The 18505-nt window shown below is 45.2% G+C and overlaps 1 long non-coding RNA gene across 1 annotated transcript in view; it reads right to left on the reverse strand.

Moving 5' to 3' along the window:
• Positions 1-231: 231 nt before the first annotated feature.
• The window catches only part of LOC146062787 (uncharacterized), a 145434-nt gene continuing 127160 nt past the window's right edge, over positions 232-18505 (reverse strand). The window contains exon 3 of the long non-coding RNA XR_014471525.1: positions 232-431. This is a non-coding gene — a long non-coding RNA (uncharacterized LOC146062787). The remainder of the gene's footprint in view (positions 432-18505) is intronic.

Here is an 18505-nt window from a genome sequence, read left to right on the forward strand (position 1 = left end):
TAAACATTTCTACATTTAATATAAAACTTTGAAACAATATTAACTATAATAACCCTGAACAACAAATGTTAACATTTTTTTGGATCCTAAAAATTACATATGTTTATTAATAGAATTTGGGGTGCTGAAAATAAAAATGACAATGAAATTGAAAGAATTGTTGCCGTTTTATAGTTATTCACATTTTTTGTTTTCCAAAGCAAATATATTAATATACATACACACCATCAACAATAATACAAATCATTGCTTTTAATGCAGCTTTAGTTTTGCAAGTCGCTTGTACACTATTTCCGGGGCATCTCTGACAATTGTCCATCAGTAGTCTGCTAGCATTGAAGCATTCCGTTTCCCCTGGTATCTCTTCTCCATCTCAGAAATATCTTGGTAAAAACTTTCAACGTGTTCATCACTAAAGGCCCCGCAGTTAGCTGGGAAAAAATTTAAGTGAGAATGAAGAAAATGCATCTTCAAAGACATATTGCACCAAGTGTCTGATATGAGGAAATCATATTTTCAAATATTTTAAAATGGGAAAATGTCTGCAATGCGTGACCACAGCATTGATCTACAGTAAGATTTAGTTCAACGCTAAGGATCTTCAAAACTTGAACTAATAAACAATTTAAAACATAGTGGGTGACATTCTATGGATTGAGATAAATGCGCATGTTTTTATATCGCACCACATCGCACTTTTGAAAATCGCAAGATTGGCCCGTTTTTCCGCATATTTAATGAGATGCGAAAAACAGGCCAAATAGTGCGAAAAGGTGCGAGTTGGTGCGATTTCTTTAGTCCTGAAAATGTGCGATTTTCATGTCTGAAAATCGCACGTTTGCAGGAAATCGCATTTTTAAATTAAAAAACCAGCGCGGGGTCCCCCGCCAGAGCATAACCAGCCCCGGGCTCATTGAGCCGGTGCTGGTGACATAAAATCAGGGTCCCCGACAAATAGGGGTCCCCTTGATTTAATGAAACCAGCACCAGGCTCAAGGTCCGGCGCTGGTTCCCAAAATACGGGGGACAAAATGACTAGGGGTCCCCCGTATTTTAAGAACCAGCACCAGAGCCAACCAACCAGCAGGGTAATGCCACAGCCGGGGGACACTTATTATATAAGGTCCCGCGGCCAAAGCATTATCCCCCTGGCTGGTCAGCATGGGCAGGGGTCCTGGGGAAGTGGGGACCCCCCCAATGAAGGGGTCCCCCCCTCCAGGACTTACCAGCCCATGCTGAAAGTCCGGGGCTGTCCCAGATGCCCCTGGGCGGAGGGCATCGGGCTGATGAAAAGTGTAAAAAAAGATTAAAAACTATTGTTTTCTACTGTAGAACTATGAGTCCCAGCAAGCCTACCCTGCATGCTGGGACTTGGAGAACCACAAGTCCCAGCATGCGGGGCATTAAAGGGCCCGCTGGCACTTGTAGTTCTACAGTACAAAAAATAGTAAAATAAAACACACTGACACCCTGAAAAATAAAAGTTTAATACATACATAACACACACACTGATACTTACCTACCTTGAGCCCGTATGTCGGTTCCTGGATCCTGGGTCCGGGGCGCCTGGACAGAAGAGTCCGGTTCCGGGGCCTTGGTCCTGGTTCCGGGGCTGGTCCTGGGCTCCAGGGCTGATGTCTCCGGGGTCCAGGATACGAAGTAATCCAAAAGGGGTTCCTAAGGAAGGAAATCCTACTCACCTGGTCCCCGGCGACGACCTCGGCATCCTCTCCGGCAGACGCGCTGCTCCCGGCTGGTACCCGCTCACGGACTGGAGAGGCGCAGAGATGTTCATCTTCCGCGCCTTTCCTCCGAATGATTCTATTGGCCGCCTAGCGGCCAATCAGGATACTTTTTGGCTCTTGCCTAGTGTAATTAGAATAAATAGTGATTAAAATTATACTGTATGTATTTTTTCTAGAAGGTGATTTTTCGTAACGATCCCTTTTTCTCCCTTCATACTTAAACAAAATCGAAAAATGAGATATCATTTAAAAGAGTAAGTTCTCCGCTTCATGGCGAAAAAAAAACTTAATTTAGAATTGCACATTGTATTGTTTGTTTAAAAATCAAAGTTAGAAAGTCACATTTCGCCCAAGAGTTCTTTCCCTAGATGAAATGTTTTATTTGTATGCAAAATTTCCGCACGGAGCATCTAGTTACAATTAAAAAGAATTTTAGATATTTTGTGGAATGTGGTACAATTTATTTTTATTCCGAATTTTGACATGGCATAAACAAAATGTCAACATTGCCATAAATCTGAATGCAACATCTTGATCATGCAGATGTCCTTAGCAGTGGTGAGTATTGTTAATCTTAACTGAGCCGCGAATGGCCAATATTGTGCATACACACCGAACGACATGGGGGTCCGCTAAACATGCAGGTCGTTTGGCTAGATCAGTGGATGTTTTGCAGGTCTCCACACAGAATCACAAGTGATAATTAGCTTCACCTGTGGATCTTTTAAAATGTGTCTGAATAATGAGTGCACCTGCTGGGTGACCTGGAAAACGTGCACTGTTGGGGGTACTTGAGGACCAGGGTTGGGAACCACTGGGCTAGATAGCCAAATTGACCAAACATGCTCAGAAGACATCAATGGTCGAGAACAATGTGTGGGTGAGTGCATCGTTAACGATACTGAGTGTAAACACTAGATGATATTGTGAATAATTCCGTTTAGAAGCCACTTTCTGAGCGATATTGTTCACAATAACCTAACCATCGGCAGGTACAGAGGGTGCACCCCTTGGTGTCATCCTAGGAGGAGTAATAACAAAATGAAGACTCCCCAGTGACAGGAGCTGGGTGCTGCACTGTAACTTTATGTGAAGGACCCAGCAGTGCAGTCAGCCAGTCTCTGGGACCCATGAGTGATGGAAACGAGGGTATGGCTAAGAGACCAAGCCCCATTGCCATTGGGCATGTGCATTGGGTGTCACAGGGCACACAGAGGCTTCTGAACTTAACTGCTGTGAATGATGTGTGTACAGGTGTTGTAGAGTTATGTAGGCAGTCACCAGTGAATGACTCAAACTATGAACAGCCCATTGTCTTAATCAGTGGTCTTGTTTTATTGAATTATAACAGGTACAGCCATACACAATGATGATAAATGGAAGCGTCTGTACAGTTTACCAGCCCATAGGCACTATTACATTAGGTGCAATGGGGTCCAGGGGGGCCCACACCACACACACTGCACCCTTGTTTTGCAACTTATTTTTCTGAAGTCTTGTGCTAGAGCTGCAGTGGTGGCAAAAAAAAATCACAGGCAAAATGGCCACACACATGCGCAGTATGAATGTTGCTAAAGCCATGTTTCTGGAAACCCGTGCAGTAGGCTCTTGCATCTAGCCAGTAGGGAGCCAATTTGGACTCTGCACACCGACCCCCTGCATCTGCACCAGCCGTTGAGTGTATGCAGCTTGCAGGTAGTGGTGCAGGATGCCGGAACAGATGTATGGCGGTAATCGTTCTCCCATAGTCTAACGAGAATTAATGAAGGATCTACAAGATGGTTGCACCATGTGCAGTAACACATCAGGATGAAGGACAGACCTACCTGCCTGTGTCTGTGTATATATGCTTTGTAATACTAACCCTAAACAGAAGTGGCTACATATACATATCTACCAATAGCTCAAAATAGCACCGTTTGGCATGCCATAGACTGTTATTAAACATGCCATGTGTCTTGACTGAGACACAAAATATGTGTCTCAGTCATATGGCTAATGTTCCAAAGGAAAAAACAAAAGTGAACAGCGCACTAGTGATGAGAATCGATAGAACAACAATTTATTTCACAATACACAATTGAGTATAAAAGACAATTCCATATAAATGCATGGATATTAAAAATGGGGGTTAAAAATGAATATACACAATTGATGGCGTGTAGATTGATATGTGGGGGCCCCCCTGCAGATGGGAATAAAGCTGGAGAGTCCGTTCCTATGTTACCCCTGGGCGAATAGGTAAAATGGAATAGTTACCACCCTTGGTGGGGTATGGATATCCTCCTCCAAGTGTCCACAGGTCGGCCCAAAGTTGGCACAAATCACCGACAGTTTAGTGGTTACAAGGTGCTCGAGTGCTCCCCAAAGGATGGGTAATGGATGGTATATTACCGGATGTTGTCCTTGGAATGGAGGCACAGGGGAGGTAATGTCCTTGGGTGGAGTATTGTAAATCCAGGGGATGGTTCGGGCTGCAATCCAGATGTTTGTATTCAATGAAAGGGGGGTCCCCAATAGCTCACTGACGCGTTTCGCCACTCCTGGTGGCTTTATCAAATATGGCTAATGTTACAAAATCACAGTGCAATAAACTGGACACTCAAACACAACCCTGTAAAAGTAGACAAAAGCGAGTGAGCCAAGTTCTGCTTCATGTGACTTTATACTTATTTAATTGCAAAAAATGGTATGACTTGGCGTTTTCAATGTGGGCCCTGCAACATATGCACTGGACTCTGGTACAGCATCAGGGTCTCCTAGTGATCCTAGTGCTCAGAGTCCCACTGTCCTGCCAGCTATAGAGGAGCAGGCCCCGACGGAGACAGCGCACATGCCTCTCACTTTCTTTAAATGCCCTTGACAATGGGGTCTATGCACTAAGCCTTGGAGAGTGATAAAGTGGATGCAGTTAAAGTACTAGCTATACCAATAATATCCTAACTGTCATGTTACAGGCTGTGTTTAAAATTGACAGTTATGAGCTGATTGTTTGGTACAAGTGACAGATTTTACCTATGGGCTGAAGGACTTGCTCTGGCTACACTGTGTCTGGCAGTGATTTCCTATTGGAAGTCTGTCCTGCCAGTCACCCGCAGTAAGGTAGTCTTATTGGGAGGTGTTCACTCCCTCCAGGACTGCCAGTCCGGGCTGCTCTAGGCAGAGAGCTGGCTTCCTGTTTTGCCGTGCAGCCCTAGCCAGCTTCTACGGCTGAGGCTGATACAGCCCATAGAAGCAGGGAGTGTGCGCATGTGTAGTATTCTTGACGACACTGCACATGCATTGAGTCTGGCACCTAAAAGCTGCATTGTACAAGAGCTAGGATGTGGACTGCAGCAAGGAGCAGTGGGGAGCCGGATCTGGTGGTGCAGACAGCAGAAGTCCCCCTCCTTGAGCAAGGTAGTCTAAGCTAAAGCCAGGGGAGTAACTAGTACCTTGTGGGCCCCATAGCAAAATTTTGAAAGGGGCCCCCTCCCCCATTGTCACTACAATACCCCTTAGAGGGGCAGGAGAGCGAGGGGAATGAGCAACAAATGGCTCCATGTAATTCAGCGCGCTGCGAATAACGATGGGAATGAGCTCCTGGGGCTTTTCAAATCAGTGCATTGTTAAGTCGGAGAATTCCAGTACGAGATACAATAGTTTTGTGGGATTTTTGTTTGCACCCCTCCTGGCAATGGACTTAGCAATGTGCTTATTTGAATTGTCCCAGGGAGCTCTCTCATGGTGCTACTCATAGTGTGATAAATTGAATCGACCCCAAAGAGTGTCAGGGAGAGGAGCAAGTAAGAGAGAGAGGGCTGGCCAAGAAAATAGGGGGGGGGGGCTTCATGGGAAAAAAAGGGATAGAAAGAGGGTGTAAGAGAAGAGAAAGGAGGAGTAGCAAGATATAGAGATGCGAGCTGGAGTGAGAGAGAACGTCGGAAGGAGGGAGAAAGAAAGAGAGTGTGTCAGAGTGAGAAGGGGAAAGATGTAGTGAGAGGGTGTCGGAGAGATGTAGTGAGAGAGTGTGTTGGGGAGATAGGGGGATAGAGAGAGCGGTGCCATGGAGAGAAATAAGGAGAGTCAGGGAGTGAGATGGTGTCACACAGACAAAGGGTGCCATGGAAAGGGGGAGAGATGGAGTAAGAGAGGGTATCGGAGAGAGACATGGAGTGAGCAAGTGTGCCAGGGAGAGAAAGGAGAAGAGACGAGGAGTGTGAGATAGACAGCGCCAGTTGGAAACTTTCTCAGAGAGTGGGGGAGAGGGAGGAAAGAGAGGGGGAAGTGTGGGAAAAGAGATGGGGAGGAGAGAGATAGAAAAGAGATATAAAGAGAAAGGTGGGACGGAGGTGGAGTGAGAGAGGGTGAGAAAGAGAGAGTAGGCAGGGGGAAGAGACAGAAACAGAAGGGCTGAAGGAGGAGAGGGGTGGGTAAAGGACGAGAGGGGGGAGTATAGGATGAGAGGGGTGTGTAGAGAGCAAGAAGGGAGGAAGTAAATGAAGAGAGGGGGATGGAAGTACAGAAAAAGAGGGGGAGGGAGTAGAGGACAAGAGGGTGGGTGGAGCAGAGGATGCCAGGGAGGTTATAGGAGAGGGGGAGAGGGGGGGATTGAAAGCTTGCGACAGCCATAACTTTGTCCCTCCTAATCCCCCCACCTCCCCCAAGTACAGGGAGGGGCAGTGTATCTGTGTGTACCTCTCATTCCAAGCAGGCAGAGCAGGGAATCATGGATCCTTCTCACTGGTGCTTAGAGTGCAGGACTTCCTTTCAATGTCGTGGTTTCCTGCGTACCGTGCCGGGTCTTCATCTCCCTGGCACAGACTTTCCTGCTCCCACTCACCACGCCTCCTTCACCTCATTGCAGTAGGACAGTGTAAACAGTGGAGTGTCGTGCTGATGCACCGGCTATTCATCTCCCGGATGCAGTGTGTCCTGCTTCAGCTCCCCGGTGCGGCTTTTCCTGCTCCCACACGCCATGCCTCCTCCCAAGTGCAGTGTCCGTCTCCTGGTGCTGCTCATGTGCCAGAGTTTGTTCTCCCGTGCCTGGCGCGTTGTCTCCTTCTCCGTCCAGCTCACAGCACCTCCCTCTCCATGGCGCAGTCAACTGATGCCACAGCGGCTCACCACACTGGGACTTTCTCTCCCCGTTGCGACCCGTTATATCTCCGTTGCTCACCAGGGCTGCAGTGCAGACATGTTAAATGCACAACTGGGGGAAAAATAATCAAAAGGGTGCAGGGGATTGCCTTTGGGCCCCCCAAACCGCCGGGCCCAGTAGCAATTGCATCCCCTGCACCCCCCCATAGTTACGCCACTGGCTATAGCATATATTGCAAAATGGATAGGTGTAGGAAGACATACTGTATCTATACTGTATGCTACTAATGCACAGGCTCTCAAAGTCTGTCCTCAGGACCACACATACAGTGCATGTTTTGCAGGTCTCCTCACAGATTCAAGTGAAATAATTAGATCCAGCAGGAGCAGGCAGGTTGGACAGTCAACTGGGGGGGCAGGGCTGGATCTGGCTTAGGTGATTGGACACCTGAGCCCTTTTAATGGATCCAGGCCAGACAAGCCTTGCCGATGATAACGTCTTTTTGGTCAGTCACCTGCCTCCTGAGAGAGGAAAACAATAAGTAAACAGACTGGTAATAATGGGAGTATACTGACTACAATACAGGAAAACAGACAGGTAACTTACCACGACAATAGCATAGAGCTGAATATCAAGGGTGCAACTGTGAGCAATGACCAGCATTGGAACAGAGGCAGACAAGGAAGATATATAGAGCATGGACCAATCAGGATGGCTGGAAAAACACAAGCCTCCTAAACACAGATTAACTTCAGGAGAGTAGCCAAAACCCATGGTAATGGGCTACGATAGGTTTTTTGCAAACACACAGGAGCAGAGGTACAATTACACAGACCTGCCAGAGGTGGCTATAATTGTTGCCTGACTATAGCCAGGACAGAATGCTGAGAGAATATGTAATAATATCCATATAACACTTACTTAAAACTAAGACAACTATGTAAATGTTGTACAGTTCAAAAGCATACTGTAGACTGGAGGTGGCCAAACCATTCTTTGAAATTTATTAATACTGTACTTCATGGTTTCCAGACCAACTGTGGATCTGTAGAATGTGTCGGTTAGGAATGAATGCAGCATTTTTGAAAATGTGACTGTAATGACTGCACCTGTGCACCAGTTGGGTGGTCTGGAAAAGGTGAACTGTTGGTAGCTCTCGAGGACTGTTATGGCCAGCCCTGTAAATGTTATATCTTGATACTGGCAATTAAAACAATTTTTTTTTGGTGTTATGGTTTCATGACGTTACTGTTAAACAATATAAGCATCTGAGTGATTTATTATCTTGTAGTTACTCTTATTGTCCTTTTACTAGGATTATTATTATACAGAAAGATGTATTTATGTGGATATTATGTTGCTAGACCTATGTGACCTTTCCTCTGTATATACCTTGTAATGCTTGGCAAAAAGCCAGAAGGTCAGAACAGTACACTTGATCCTATTAACAACTTGATTATCTATTTCTCTTCTATAATATTAGTAAATTGTTTGCGATGGGATAGACTAGAGCCAGCCTTGATGTTGTTATCCTGACATTATTAACCTTAACCTTTGAGTTATGTACTTAATGCTGCTCCTTCTCTATACGATGAGCAAATTGTTATGCTTGATAAAGGACAAGGAACAAGTTCTAAGAAAGCCACACAGAAACATAGTACTATTATGAATTGGGATGAACCCACAGACAGGACCACTGTTTAGAATGGCCACGCACACCCTACTCTGCCTTTGTTGGTCCCTCAGAGAGGATGACAGACACCTGTGAAAACTTGGACTTCACCTATAATAGCCATGTTTGAAAAGGCCAATTAGGTCAGCCTCAACTCCAGTGCCACCAGGTCTCGTGTCACCAGAAACTGCCTAAACGCAGCTGACTGTCAGCACCCCACAAACTGAGGGTCGAGAGACTACGAAAGTAAAGCGACCTCATCGCATACAATCAGCAACCTAGTAGCAAGTACAACGATAATAACACCACGCATACAATAAAATGCAACACACAAAAACACTGCAAACCACACAAAATGGCACTTATAGTACCAAATAAGGGAAAACTCCCAGGACGAATAGGCATGTGAGACGGTGCTACCCGTGCCAACCCTCTGGTGTCTTTAAAATGGAAGAAAGCCAAAAATGGATAAGAAAAGGAAACCCAAGCTCCAATGTGGAGCACTTACGGTGCCAGAACCAGACCAGCACGCACCAGCAAAGGACCCAGGGAGATGAGGCACCAAGCAGACCAGGACCGAACAGGAGAGGACTCAGGGGCCGACAGAAGCAGGAACCTCGAAAACAGGAACTGGAGTCTGTTACTAGTCTCCGTTTTGCCATTATTTAGCCTCCAGTGTTCTCTGCTCTACCCATCTCCATCAGCCTGTGTCTAGTTGTATTGTCTGTCACTATTCATTATTTCACTCTACAGCCTCTCAGCCACTGCCTCCATCTCTGTTGCAAATCGCCCAATACAGCTCCTAGTTTCCACCTTGCATTTGTAGTTGTTCTCCAGTCTCTTAGTAGCAACTTCCTTCCTGCCGGCATTGATTCAGTCACTTGGGGTTGAGCTTGTTCTACCAACAGCCTTAAGGGAAACGGTGGCTGTTAGAGGCAAGAAGATCTACTGGGTGCACAAGGATCATTGGTCTGAAGATCCACCTCAGGCAGAAACCAGCCCGGAGGAGGTCAGTATCCTGAATTTCTGAGTTATAACAGATATATTGTAGAGATATATTGATACTAAATCAACAAAATTAAAATTTAAGCCTCAAAACATACAAAATGTTAAAAAAAATCAGATTTTATTAATCCTAATGTTGGCCCAATTGTCTGTTACAATAATTTAAAAAAATTCACGCTATATGTATAGTGTGAATTTGTTTACTGATTACATCTTGATAGAATGTGAAAGCTGGAAACAAAAGAAAATACAAACTAAAAAGTAAACTTGGTCAAAGCATAGTTTGGTATTGAGCGAGTATTGATTAGATATTGATTCCTTCTCTCTGCGTGATGGATGACCTCCATTCTTTTGTTCTTTCCTACCAACTTTATTTGAACTTTGGGCCCGCGGCACTAATGAAGACATGAAGTCCCCGAATGTTCCGCTAATAATAGGTTAGCACTAAGTAACGTCTCTCTGCAGCTTTTAACCAAATGAACACAATGTCAGTAGATTTGCTCAAGTGCTTTATAATTACACTGATCTTGTAAAATGAAAGGATGCAATCTTGTTAAAGTGCTGGTTAGAGGAGGCAAGCATCTCTTTTAATCGCATTTTGTGTAAATAACAGAGAACAATTTTCAGATATAAAACACAACGCTTCACATTTCATGCTAATCAAAAGAACGACCTTGGCTTTTTATACCAAATATGGCGTGGGAAATAATTACTGTGAAGACGCTTTTTCAACATTAATACTTTTTTGAAAATATATCTTCCAAAAATGAAGGGGAGGGGCAGACACTTGTTTGGAGTTTGAAGCAGGGAAAGCTCTGCGAGCAAGCAGGTGATGCTTTCCCTATGCGTGGGCTTCCGAGGCGCACTGCCCTGCATTCTGTTGGTTGCCACTGGGGGAGGGGGGGGAGGGGGCCCAGATCTAAGATGCATGGTGATCCTTGTAATTCTGTTAGGAGTTTCTGGGCAGTTCTGGTTGGTTGCTAATGTGTCTGCATTTAAAGAAACAGTTCAATTGACACTGGAAGATATGGCTGGTATATATCCCATACTGTATGTGCTAGAATTAAACTCTTTCCAAATGCATTCGCTCTCAAATTTACTAAATTGTCCATTGTCAATTTATGCATTATTATTCAACTTTAATGCTGGGTACACACCAGGACGACTAGGGCCCGATCCCCTCAATCTAGATCCAATTCCGACCAATTGGATGTAGATTGTGTGGTGATTGGGCCCTTTTCTGACCTGGTGTGGACCGATACCGATCCGATGCGCGGTCCCGCGGGTCGGTCGGTCGTTATTGAGATCCTACCTGCTGCAGGTAGGATCTCAATGACGACCATACAGCCGGGTGCGGGTCGCCATCGGATCTGACCCGCTCACGGTGCACATCGTGAGCGGGTCGTGCCCCCCCCGCATCACCGTGAGCGGGTCGGACGAGACACTGACGACCCGCTCACGATGTGCATCGTGAGCGGGTCGTCCTGGTGTGTACCCTACATAAGGGATATTTTTATAAATGGGTTATAGTACATTATTGATTATTTCTTTATTTGCCTTTATCTTACAGGTCAAATCAGTTTACTGAAATTTTGTTTATTGTTTTGCAAAATACAAACCACTTATTTCAATGGTCATTATTTTTAGATTTTTCTAAAATTCTACATACCATGCAGGATGGGGCATCTGGGCAGGTGAAATGAGGGAGCGACAACAGGTGGGAGGTCTGTATCATTCCAGGGGGTCACGGAGGGTGGGTGGTGTGGGGGGCAAAGTTGTGTGTTCATCGACGACCAATGAATGATTTCTCTCCCCTTTGTCCGCATGCGAGGGGATGTGCTCACATACAACCCCTAGCATGGTACCAAGGGGATTTCAGTGGCGGGCGAGGGATATTCATCCAGGTGACATTTCATGGCTAGCTAAGCAGCGATTGTCCGCTGCTTAGCGACCCTTGCTGAATCAGGCTTTAGTGTCATTTTGCATTAGGATGACAGGTTCAAAAGATTGACAAATTAAAGGTCAAGGGTGGAGGGGGGAGGTACAAATCTTGCATATTTTATGTTCTATGTCCACCATAAGTAAAAACGTAGACCCTCACAGGCTCTCTATGGGCAGGTGACTTTTCCCAATAGATATCTACATGGAAAGTAGATCAAACAAATGTTAGGTAAACATGTGAAAAAAACAAATGTTGACCATTGTCATTACCACTTTGACCAGTTGGTAATTAACCAGACTATATGGTATCGTCCTGTTGACTGTCCACCAATACACCGTCGCTCTGTCATCCAGATACCTATATATTTTTACTAGTATACTAAGATATTATCTAGTTTTATAATTAATGTTACACTTCTTTATAATAATGTAGAAATTCACTTTTAAAAAATATATAATTGCACAATTGTCCTTGGATTTGGCTAAGAAAAATAGTTCTGTGTCTCTATCTACTAAACAACAATTATAATTGTCAATACAAAAGGATTTAATTGCATAATTTTGAGCATTTCTTTGGCATATTGTGCCTCAATACTATATTTGAGCTTCCTTTGTTACCAGACCTCATTTACTTTGACATTTAAAGATGTTAAGACATTTAAAGTCTAATCTTTTTCAAAGGAGTGTTTTACTGGATAATTTTGTAGAGCTGCCTATAAGGGATACATACGGGATCACAGAGGTAAAACGATGACCCCAGTATCCCAATATGGAGAATCCAGACAGGGGCTCAGTAGGGGAACTTACCATGTTCCACTTCCCCCTAACCCTCATTTACAGCAGCCTAACCCTCCCCACGAGTGCCACAGCCTGACCCTAACTCTCCCCACTAGTGCCTAAACTGAACCCGCCATCCAAACCTAACCTCCCCACCCGCAGCCAAACTCTAAACCCCCTTCTAAGAGCCTAACCCTAATACACTCTCTCTGCAGCCTAACCCTAATTCCACCCAATAGTGCCTAAATCCAACCCCCTTCCTCAGCCACAGGTTAACCAACCACAGCATTCTGTCATTCAGGATGTCAGTTGTAGGTATTTGTGTGTCAACATCCTGATTCTTTCAATGTTCTGGTGCCGGTGTGTTTAAGGTAGTTGGGTTGTATGCTAAATGCTGGCATCCGGCCCATATCGCACCTACTGTGCCTGTAGTTAGATATTTACTGACTGCTAGGAAGCATGGGGTGGGGTATTAGCCCCTTCTGACATCAGTGAGATAGGCGTCTGCCTAAATTATGCATTTACCGGCATACCGGTGCTATCTTCCTTTCCTTCCCACACTTCTAGAAAGGGGGTATGGTGCAGGAGGTCCACTTGCTGTTCCAGAAGACTCCCACAACTGCCGGGAGAGTAGATAAGTATGCTCCTAAGTATTCGCAAAAACGGCTGAATTGTGATGTGAATTGTGGCAAAAATCACACTTTTTGCCGCGAATTCGCACATTCAGAAGTGGCGATTTCTCAATTCGCATCCAGATGTTTTCCCATTGAAAAATATAGAAATTGCCAGTTTTATGTGTGAAATTGCCAAAAAAAGGTCTAAAAATCGCCAAAAAAAATAGACCAGGTTCTGCATAGATCATTGAGATCTGTGTATGGTTCTGTGTTAAAATATGTGTAAAAGTAAAAATAAAATGGCATGGGGTCCCCCCTACTGAGCATAACCAGCCCCGGGCTTATGGAGCCGGACCTGGTTCCAAAAATACAATGGGCAAAAAGCATAGGGGTCTCCTGTATTTTGAAACCAGCATCGGGTTCAAACAGCCCGCGGTGTCATGCCACAGCCGGGGGGGACACTTTTCACATAAGGTCCCCTGGCCGTACCATGAGCACCATGGCTTAGATGGGGTACCTGGGGGAGTGGGTCCCCCCCTCTAAGGCTTCACCCATCCAGGGCTGAAGCCCGGGGCTGTCACCGGCGTCCGTGGGCTTTGGACGCCGGCCTGATAGGGTTAACTCATTCATACATAACATTGCTTTATACAGGTGAACTACAAGTGCCAGAAGCCCTTCCAGCATGCTGGGACTTGGTGAACCACAAGTCCCAGCATGCGGGGCATTAATGGGCCCGCTGGGACTTGTAGTCCACCTGTAAATAGAATGTTAAAATAAATACAAACAGAGAAAAGAACAACTTTACTACACACACACACACACACACCTACCTCACTTTTACATCAATATACTTACAGAACCAGAGTCCAGCGTTGCCTTCCTCCTCCACAGCCAGCTCACCCAGCACTGACAGCTAGATGTGAGAGGGACACTGGTGCCTCCCCCCTGCTGCATCTGCCTCTTACCTCTGCACCTCTCATCACTGCTCTCTCCTTTGTCTGCTCCTTATGGCCCCTGTGCCCCTTTATATTGGGTCTGTGATGCATAATTTAGTGGACTTTGATGGCCCAATAACTTAGGAGGTTGTAAGGAGTGGCAAGGTAGTGTAGTAAATCACATTCCTGTTGGTCACAAAATCGCACATGACCAGAGCCGGAAATCACACTTTTTTAGCGTTTTAAATCACCTCATATCGCCCCATATCGCATTTATTGTCCATCAATTCGCATCACATTAAATATGCGAATTAACCACAAAAATGCGATTTAGAAAAAATGTGATATAGTGCGATTTTCACCTAAATCTTACATTTAAAAAAAATCGCACTTCACTAAATCTCGTTCCTAGCGTCTAATTCACTAACCTCAAACATAGTGGAATCTGCCTATTCCTCACCAGTGGAAATAGGTAAAAATCAGCCATTGCCACTTGTGTCATGTGCCTCTTTGTCAATGAGCCTCTTAATGAGTCCTAGTGGTAAGTACTTCGGCACCAGCAAGTAAGATGCCCATACACAGTGATCAGAAAATAATTATTCCTATGGCTTTATGGTTATTGTGATTTATCTCGAGTTAGATCTAAAATTATCTAATTTACTGTCATAGATAAAAAGAAAAAATCTATGGTAAGTCACCAGCCACTCTGATTGGGAAAGTAACTAAGCTCTCTGATTAGGGATGAACCTGTATACAAATGGATTCGGTACTTGTGTAGTTTCACGGCACCAGCATGGCGCTGTGCTACTTCCGGTTTGTACGCTCGGTAAACTATCTAAAATAAACTAACTTAACTCCATGCCAACATGGATAGTTCATACCCCCACTATCCATGTTGGCATGGAGTTGATGTTAGATAGCGTGGCGAGCGTAGCGAGCCACCGAGCCCGCAGCATGGGCGAGCGAAGCGCGCCCCGCAAGGGGACTCAGACGCACATTGCCATGCTTGCGCCGTGAAACTACACAGGTACCATGGATTCTACCGGAATTGGCCATGATGGGGCCGAAAATAGTTACTGAGAATGCTGTTTGTCTAATTTACTAAGATGACGTATTGTCGGCACATGAAGTGATGGTGAAGCATGAAGCCTGCATGGATCAGTGAGATCCATGCAGGCTTCTCATTGTAAAAAGTAGAAAAATAAATAATAAACAAAAAACAGCGTGGAGTCCCCCTCCCAAGTACAACGAGCCCTGGGCACATTGAGCCGGTTGCAAAAATACAGTGGTAAAAATTAAAATGGCGTCGCCCTCTATTTCTATAACTAGCACCAGGCTTTTAGCCTTGGTCCTTATTCCCAAAATACGGGTAACAAAATGAGTAGGGGTCCATGCCACAGCCGGGGTAAACTTTTATATTACTTCCACCAACCAAAACATGGCATCCTGGCTGGTCAGCCCAGGCTAGGTCCCTAGGACCCCCCAAATAAAGAAGTCCCCCACTCCATGGTGCCCCCGACCGGGGCAGAAGCCCGGAGCTGTCCCCGGCATCCCTGTGCAGTGGACGCTTGGCTGATTATGTAAAATTAAATGGTTAAAAAATAGATTAAGCATAAGTATTGGGATTTGTAGTAGAACTACAAGACCTAGCAAGCCTCCCCCACATGCTGGGACTTGGAGAACCACAAGCCACAGTCCAGCATGCTGGTCATTAATGGACCCACTAGGTCTTGTAGTCTCACTACAGAACCAATACTCCACAAAAAACAATGATTAAAGTAAAATTCGTATACATACACCCCACATACATCCAGCATAGATTGGTTCTCTTCGTTCCAAGTAGGCATCTAGGGGGTTAAAAAATAACAACAAACAAAAAAAAATGCAACACCAAACGGACCTGAAGAGCCGCAAGTGTGTTGACACTTGTGCCTCCTCCCCGAGACTCAGACTATAAGGAGCTGATTCTGGTATATTGTATTCATAGGAAGGTATTCAATCTGAGATTCTGACTGTCGGAAAATCCTGACAGTCAGATCGCTGGGCTGTTTTCGTCTGGTCTGACAGCACATCAACAGTCGGAATTCAATGTTTCAGCTCTCCAGTAATGGAAAGTCCGTGGATCGCGCAAAAACAATTCCGATATTTTTAGTCAGATCTGACACCCTTCAATGCTATCGTTAACGGCACAGATTGAATATCCCCCATAAGATACTGTATAATGAAATTTACTGATGTTATACCCTTCTCCCACCACAATCCAGCACTTTATATAATACATTTATTCTGGCATTTCCGTGTTTATGTGTCCCATATCAGGCATTAAAAGTGTACAGTTGGTAAGAAAATCATACATTAAAAATAGTTGAGCAAACTAAAGTTACAGAGGGTCTGACATCTGTGGTTAGTGAAGCAACTAATGTGGTATGTTCTGTTGTGCAGGCAAATAATCGGCCTAAATGAAAAACAATATGTAAATTTGCAAGGCATGGTTCATTTACACTAAATGCGCACCTGAAACACTATAATCTGTGAGGAAACAGATGGTGCCTGCATGGGATTATTCCAAGATAGAAACTCCAAAAATATACATTTATTATACCTTAGTTTACAAAACAGTATGGACCTGTTCTAATGTATTGATATGGCAAAGGATCGAGGCAAGTTTTTATTTTTACACTGGATGATACATGAACTCAGCTAAAGCACATTGGGCCGGATTCAAACTTTCTCACTAGGCAGCCTATGTTTGCTGCTTAGCAAATGTGTAAGCGCACAAATGCCCCCCCCCCCCCCCCCCCCTAATCCCCTCGGTAGCAATCGAGGGGATGTGTACAACGTTTGGGACATTATTGTTATTATTATTATTATTATTATATTTACACGCTGCTGCCACAAGAGCTCCCTAGTGCTGAAAATGGAACATAAAGAACTACACAGGTTCTTAGAAATCAATTTAGACAGATACAGAAGGGTGCATTATTTAACATAATTAGAGCTGCAATTTATAGATAATAATTACATACTGAAAATAATAGAGGGCCTTGCTCACAAGAGCTTACATTCCAAATGTATAATTACACTCTATGACATTTGCGCGGCCCCATTCGGCTACAACAAGATGTGTTAGATACAAAACGCAGTGGATGAAGCAAAGGAAGAAGAAAGTGGAGGTGCTACATCACTGTATGAATATTGACCTCAGTGATGGATAAACTTGATCCCCACCTTTAGGGGGTCATTCCGATTGACTCGTCAGTCGTCTGCCCCCTGCAGGCATCGGCCCGCCTGCGTACCCATGGGAATGCCCAGCGTTTTTATGGGGATGCCCTCTTCCCTCCCCCATCCCTCCCTCCCCACTGCAAATGGCCTGGCGACTGTGTAATTCGCCAAGGCCGTTCGCTGTCAAGGTTTGCACGTGCACAGAAATGAGGGTTCCCAACCCTCCCGGAATGGCCTGGAGGGTCCCGGAAATCGGGTCCGCCTTCCGGCCCCCCGGAAAGGGGTCAGCCATCCTGCTTATCCACCCATCATCCGCGAACCCCCACCCGACGGGGGGTCCACGGGTCAAATGACGCGATTGCGTCATTTTAGCCCCGCCCCCCGCAGAGCAATGACTGAAATACTGACATTGCACTGCGGGGGCTAAAATGACGCGTTTGTTATAGCCACGCCCCGATAGAGCAGCCCCCTGTGGCTCCGCCCCCGAACCTCCCTTTCCCCTCCCGGTGATAGCCCCGGCCCCTACTTCAGTGTGCTGGCTGCCCTCTCCCAGGATGAGGGCAGCATAAAAGTCGGCAACTATGATGCACATGCGCAAACCCAGAACATCGGGCAGGGGCCAGATTGGATTCACTGCATGTGATCCAGAATTGGACCCTAAATCTAGTATGCTGAAAGTTAGGATTACATAAAGTCCCTGAAAGTAAAATGATGGAAATTTCACATTAAACAGTCTACAGAAATCCTATCACCCATTTAACTTCATGCTATCTCCGTTTCTGGGGACATCATTTTTTACTTCCTGTTGTATAAACAGACTCTTCATCCCCCATAGGCAGAGAAGCCAAAGTTGTATTTGGTTTGGTTTCAATGCTGGGACATTGGATCTCGATAACTCGGATGCCAGCAACGGCATTCCAACATTCAACATATCAATGGATTTCTAATCACCCTTTCATATGACACCTGCTGAGTTGTTTCCGTCGTGGGGGATACGGTCACTAGGTCAACATGCATTGGGTAGACCATTGATGGTCGACACCGAAAATAGGTCAACTTGGCTAAGGTTGACAGGGTTGGAAGGTCGACACAAACATTAGGTTGACAAAGGGAAGGTCGACAGTCAATAGGTTGACATGGTACACTTAGACGGTGTCGACATTCAGGACAAAATTTTTTTTAAACTCATGTTGACCTTTTGACTGTTGATCTTCTCATTGTTGATCAAATGCATGTGCCGACATTCCGTCCTTGTCGACCTTAGCCGTATCAACCTACTTCAGGTGTTGACCTAAGGCCTGTCGACTTTCAGTGGTCGATCAAATGCAGGTTGACCTAATTTGGTCGACATGCATTGGAGGTAGGGTGTGAAAGCACCAGACTGAATAACCCGGGTCGACCAACCTGGCAATTCCACCCGGGTTATAAGAAAGCTTAAACCCAGCATATCGCCCTGTGTATAACCAGTAACCCAGTTATAGCTATGTCATAAATGGGTGGGACTCGGGATTTAG

Source organism: Crinia signifera, chromosome 3, assembly GCF_055691185.1.
Source record: "Crinia signifera chromosome 3, ASM5569118v1, whole genome shotgun sequence".
Classification (NCBI taxonomy): domain Eukaryota; kingdom Metazoa; phylum Chordata; class Amphibia; order Anura; family Myobatrachidae; genus Crinia; species Crinia signifera.